The following is a 6,873-nucleotide window of genomic DNA, read 5'->3' on the forward strand; positions in this document are numbered from 1 at the left end:
TACTTTTCATTGACTTTTATATTAACCAATTTTTTTTTAACTTACACATAATGTTCACGGTCATAATGGTGTTTGAATAATAGTATTTAAGAAGGGCTGGTACACAGCTCTCCCAGTTAGCCTCGTATCTCAAATCTGCTTTATGAGTCTATTTTATTGACTACATTTAGAATTTTGAAGTGACTAACATATTTTCTTGGATGCCAGTATTTCTAAAACTACACATTTGCCACTCTCTTTTGGAATGAGGGCTGTGCCAAAACTCATTACGAAAGATTAGCACAGTAACAAAAGCATATTATACTTTGAGTGTGAGTCCGCGTCAAAAACTTTTTTCTCGTCATGTAATGTTACATAATCTTCCTGGAGATAGCTGTAGCATATGAAGAGAACATTGTGATGGAAAGTGTTGTGAAGAATGGGTGATTTCACTCCCCTATTTTGATATCATTTTTTCAAAAAAAACTATTTTGGGGGAGAAATGAATACAATGTTATTACTCTTAGAATCTTTAGCCTAAGCAAAACTGTAATATCTAGAGGTATTTGAAGAAAGAATTTGCATCTGTTTAATATAACTTTATTTTTCCCCCTAAAAGCAGAATGTAAAGGGGAAACAGGTAATGCTAAGGGTCCCAACGACATCAGTAAAACTTGATGCACTTCAGTATAAGTAAATAAACATGTAATTTTTCCCATCAATTGACAGGCTTTTTTTGCTTGAATGACTTAAGAGCTGTTCTCCTCACAGTCATCAGTGATAGATGCCTAAGTGTGTGCAGTGGAAGTAGTTAAGAGCACATTTATGTTAAAACTTTAAACACATATTAAATTTTATCTTTGTATTTCTGTAGCCCAGTATTACCTAATTATCTCAGATTCTCATATAGGAGTAATTTTTGCTCATTCAAAAATGGAAGTTTTCCCTAAAAAACAATTCTCCTACACATTTCTTAAAAGTCTATCATAGTTACGACTTTTCCCCCAACATGAAACATAATTTTCAACTCTCTTTGCCTTTGCCTTCCCAGCAGCAAGAGATAATAAGAGTCTTCAGAGAGGGCATTTATACGAACTATCCTAAGTGAGTTGTTCACTTAGTTCTAGCGAGCCTAGGAGGGACAAGAGGACAAACAGGGAGCATAGATGTCCCACGTTAGGTAGGAAGGTCGTTAACCCTCATATTTCACTGTGTGGTTTACTCCCAGGTACTTCCTCGGTACGTTTGGGGCCTCAGAGAATGTTGTCCAGCAGTGAATGCAGTTGCCTAACTTAAGATTTATCTCTAGTGTTTAATGAAGTACTTAATACTCAAACTTGTTTAGCAACTAGAAAGGAAAGTAAAGGCCTTTTTGTTTGTTTGTGTTAAGCAGAGCAAATAGAATGACTGTGAATATCCATGCTGGCTCAGGGAAATTTTTCAACCAATGGAGCCATGAGTTTAAACTTCCCCACTCAATCTTTTTAAGGACTCTGGCAGCTTAAGTCAAGCCACTAAAATCCTTTTGTATGTAAGAAGGAAAAGCAAATGATTTGTTTAAAATTTAATCTTTGTTATAGTTTGACTTTTCAGTTTATTCATTCGTTCAGCAGATATATATTAAACACACACAAGGCACTGTTCTAGTCCTGGGATACAGCAATTAAGAAGACAAAGTCCTTGCCTTTAAGGTGAAGTTTACATTTTAATAGGGAGACTCAGGCATATCTGGGTTAGAGGAGTTTGATATTTTTGTGCAGAGTAATCAGGGCAGATTTCACATAAAGTGACCGGAAAGAAGTGAGGGAGTGAGTTAGTAGGTCAGTCAGCAGTGACTGCACGATGGTTAACATTCAAAGATTATTCATTCATTACCACAAAAGGGATTATAATCTTAGATCAAATGTATGATAATATCCCAATGCTTTATTTACTTTATACTAACTTTGTATAAAATGGGAGGAACACCAAGATGGTTCTGAGGACTAAATAAGGTGCCGTACGAAGCACTGAGCACGGTGCCCGCGCACGGCAGACACCCCATCACAGCTGCGCTGAGGCTCCCACTGCTTCCGCTGCTGCCTCTTCTTCTAACACAGCACTTTCCTGTGTTTTTAAAGCTTGAATAAATTTACAAATTCCAATTCTTATAGCAATTTCTATCTTTGATTTTATGATTTTTTAAATATAACTTGCTTATTTTATACCAAGTCTTGATTAAGGGTTAACCCTTAATGAAAACACTGCTTCTATTTTTAGGCATGTTGTACTTCCCAGAAAATGGTAAGGAGGAAATGCTACTTGTTCGGTTTCGAAAGATCGTGCAGGATGTCTTTATGTCCTTACCTCTGGTTCATAGCTTTAGGTGTGCTGCTAAATATCATCTAAAAATAACTGTTACCTGGCAGTATCACCCTGGGATACTGGATTAGACAGAGCGCTGGCATCTCCATTACTTTTAAAAGGCCTTGGAGGATGCAGAGCAGGCCAGGTAAGGCTCAGTCCCATCCTGTGTTCTGAGTGGAGGTTGAGAATGGAACTTTAATCCCTGAAACCTACTGTTTATTGTTATTTTTAAACAATATAGTCACCTTGGAAAAGACAGTCCCAGGGCATTGTGGAGGCTGCTTGCTGCTGGGCTAGTCTATGTTAGAATGTTCTTGGGATGATTACCAACTATTTTTCAAGTCTGTACAATACGGTAAGGTTATGACAGAACTACTTCGTGCAGATGCAAAATAACATGTAAAAAGATATTGATTAGAATTAAGCAAGATTCCAAAGTATTAAGCAAGGAGCGTAACATTTCTAGGTTAGAAGCCTAGTAATGTTGTCTAGGTTATCTCTCAGGCGGTCTCCCAGGATGATGGGGTTTTCTCTTTGTCTTTAGAATGACTTAAGAGTGTTTTCAAGAAAAGAGAAAAAGAGAAAGAGAACATAGGGAGAACTCAGGCATAGCTGTGAGCTCTTGAGCTTTCTCTAGAAACTGCAGTAGCTCCATGGAGGATACTCTATGGATCTGTGTAAGAATTCCATCGTTTTCTAAAGTGCTCATAGCAAACCTGCCTTAGATTGCTTTAGGTATACCTGTAGGGCTTGTATATTTGAAGGGCATTAAATTGACTTTTTCCTTTCTTGCTCTACAATGAACACGTAATTATTTTCAGGTGTGCCCCTGAGCAGCTGTCTGACCTTAAGTGAGTCACTTAGCCTGTCTAGGCCTCGTCTTTCTCATCTGATGAATGAGAAATGAGATTAGAGATTCTCTTATGTTCTTTTAAAAATAGCATCTTAGGTTTCTTTTGTTGTATGCATGAGAAAAGGAGGTTAGGTAGAATGTTAATAGATCGTTACAGTAGGAAAAGTTGCACAATTAGCTGTTTTGTGACTCACAAGGCAGACCTTAAACATGTTCCCGTTTTTATTTATGGGGAATTAATTGGGCCACAGAGTGGAGTTGGGTAATTTTTACTTTTGGCTGTCATGATATTTATATATCAAAGTATTTTCCACAAGAACTTAACTAATTATAAAAGGAAAAATAGTAATAACTAAACCAAGTGATCAAAGTTATCATCACTAGTAACTGGGCAGATAGATATCATGTACCTCCTGCTGTAATGGTCTAAGAAGGACACACCACCACTTCGGTGGTAGTCCAGCCTCCAAAATGCATAATTTGAATCTAATCATGAAGAAACTTCGGACAAACCCAAATTGAAAGACATTATGCAAAATAATTGGTTTATACTCTTTATAAATGTCAAGGTCATTAAAGACAAAGAAAGACTGTGGAACTGTTTCAGATTCAAGGAGACCAAAGAGTATGACAACTGCATGTAACATGTGATCTTGGATTGAGTCACGGAATAGGGTGAGAAAAAAACATATATGCATATACATGTATGTATATGTATATATAGTAACATATTTTTATATGTTATAAAATATGTATATATGTTGCTATAAAGATGTGAGTGGGACAATTAGCAAATTTTGAATACATTTTCCGGATTGAGCAATAGTGCTGTATCAATGGAACTTTCTGCTCTTGATAATTGTACTGTGGTTATATAAGAGCATACCTTTGTTTTTAGGAAGCACATACTGAAGTATTTATCAGTAAAGGGGATTGTGTCTGCAATTTATTCTCCAGTGGCTTAGAAAAAACATAGATTAATAAAGCAGACATCATAAAATGTTAACATTTGGGGAGTCTGAATGAAAAGTGTATGGGAATTCTTTGTGCCATTCTTGCTACTTTAATTCTGAAATATTACAGAACAAAAAGTTTGCCGGCTATGTCTAAAGAACTGGGAGGAAGTAGCAGCGTCCTCCTTTCATCTGCTCCAGGTGTGAGGGGGCTCGGCCCACGGATTTCAGGGCATGCACAGCACTAGGGTGTGCTGAATAAATCATCTTTGAAGGCTTATCTGTGACCTTGTTGTGTTTGCTTATTTATTCACTCACTCCTTTATTCAACAAATATTTCTTCAGCCCTTACCATGTGCCAAGCCTGTGCTAGATGCTGGAGTTAATAATAATGAATAAGAGACAGTCTGGTGGACAGGAACAGATAAAAACAAATGCCATCTTCAATAATCACAAATTTTGATAAGCCTTACGAAACCAAAGCACAAGTGCAAGGGCATGACAGGAGGGCCCATTTACCCTATGGGGTCACAGAAGGACTTTTTGAAGAAGTGACATTCAGGCTAAACTTAAAGGGTCTGTGAGAGCTGGCAGGGTGTAGAGTGGTAGACAGTAGGGAAACTGCACAGTGAAGAGGTTGCTTGTGTGAAGGCTGTTAAGCAACAAAGAACTGGATATATTTAGGGAATTTAAAAACGGTCCACGTGTTTGGAGCTTAGGGAGTGGCTTTTGATGTTTGCAGTTGGAATGGATTGAAGCTTCATAGGCAGAAAACAACATGAACTGATTTACATTATTTTTAAATATCACTGGATACTCTGTGAGGAGTGGCTTGGAGGGAGGCAGGGACAGAAAGGAGAATAATTAGGAGCCTGTTGCAGATGTTCCTTAGAGGGATGAGGGTGGTTTGGACAAGAGTTGAATAGTGACAGTGGAGGACAGTGGGCAGATTTGAATATATCCTAGAGGTTGAGTTGATTGAATAAAGGAGTTGAGATAGAAGTAGTATAAGTATGGTACACAAGTTATGTCCCTAAGACAACTGGCAAATGGTGAAACCACTGGCTGACCAGGAAACGAAGAGAGAGAACAGGTTTAGAAGAGAAGGTAATACATTCAGTTTTGCACAGTGTTTCCGTACCTGTGGATACTCAGTGGTTCAGTGAGCAGTTGGCACCAAGGAGAGTGTTCTGGGTTGAAGGTAGAATTTTGTGAATTATACATTTCATAGTTGACATAGAATATAGTAATTTGAGAATTACAGTTGTTTGTATATAGGTTTAATTTCTTCTGGTATATTGTTCTCTGGAGCCCTAGGGACCAGGATTCCTTTTTGTCATTCTCAATTGTACTTTTTCCCAGAGGCTTCCATGAAATAGTGCTCAGAAAGGACTGAGTAAGTGAAGTCAGAAACTAAGGTGCATGTGAGACATAGCAGGTATTAGAGTGCTAAGTTATATTAGCATTTCAATTGGATATTGAAGAAAGCATAGAAAGATGGATGAGTTTGAAAACAAAATATAGATCACCATGTTCCTTTTGGTGTGATGACAGATATTGTAACCATTTGTCAAAAATTGACAAAGGCTACCCTGGGTCGTTGGGACCATACACATAACCTCGCAGGAAGCAGCAGAAGCCAGAGCAGAGCCTGGGCTACCTCTCCCTGGGTGTGGCCTCTTTCCTTCTGCCCATGTGTCCTCATTATTCTGTTAGCCATCTGACAAGGTACCTAGGTTTCATTTTTAGTCAGAAGCAGGGACTTGGAGAATTTGTGTCATATTTGTTTAACTCAATATAACATAATGTAGCTTTCTTATTCCTGGTAATTCCTAAAACATCCTAGTATTTCCTTGCTACTATTTATTAGTTACCTTACAGTATAACAGGGGATGGGATTGATTATGTCCCTCATGCAGAGTCCTCACACATCCACTTAGTTTCTCCCCTCTGGCCCTTCTAATTCAGCATACCTGTATTTGTCTGCCCTTATTTTCTGATCTCATCTGTCCTCAGCCTTGCATCATCTTTTCCTTGGCCATTTGGCATTTGGGTTTGATATGATCTAATTGTATTCTGGTAACTTAAATATTTGTTTTAATCCCATTGCCTTAGTTCCTTAGAACTGCTATAAAATTATCACAAACTAGATGGCTTAACACAACAGAAATTTACTCTCTCACAGTTCTAGAGCCCAGAAATCCAAAATCAAAGTGTTGGGAGGGCTAATTGCTTCTGGAAGCTCTGAGGGAGAGTCCCATGCCTCCGTCCCACTTCTGCTGGCAGTCTTTGGCGTGCGGGGTTTGTGGGCGCGTCGCTCCATCTGCCCGGTCTTCACATCACCTTCTCCTCCGTGCATCATCTCCCTTTCTCTTCTCTTATAAAGACACTTGTCATTGGATTTAGGGCCCACCCAAATACAGGATGATCTCATTTTAAGATCCTTAACTTCATTACATCTGCCAAGACCTGTATTTCAAATAAAGTCACATTCAAAGGTCCTAGTTACACACATCTTTTCAGAGGGCCACCATTCAACTTACTGCAAACTCATTGTATTAATTTTAAAATTTTCCCTAAATTTTCCCATCTTTATTCTAATTTTTCTTTTTGCAGTGCTTATAACTTGGAGTTATAAGAGGACTTTACATTATTAGAGCAGTCAAGCCATCAATGGATGGGAGTTATAAGAGAAACATTTCCTTAATATTAATGCAATGAAGTGTCATCAAGGGATTGTAG

At 38.1% G+C, this 6,873-nt stretch overlaps 1 protein-coding gene across 1 annotated transcript in view; it reads left to right on the forward strand.

The window, feature by feature from the left end:
- Positions 1-6,873, forward strand: part of VAV3 (vav 3 guanine nucleotide exchange factor) — a 508,157-nt gene that overhangs the window by 461,379 nt on the left and 39,905 nt on the right. The gene's annotated exons all lie outside the window — the stretch shown is intronic.

The sequence above is a fragment of the Propithecus coquereli genome, unplaced genomic scaffold (assembly GCF_000956105.1).
Source record: "Propithecus coquereli isolate 6110/MARCELLA unplaced genomic scaffold, Pcoq_1.0 Scaffold289, whole genome shotgun sequence".
Taxonomy (NCBI): domain Eukaryota; kingdom Metazoa; phylum Chordata; class Mammalia; order Primates; family Indriidae; genus Propithecus; species Propithecus coquereli.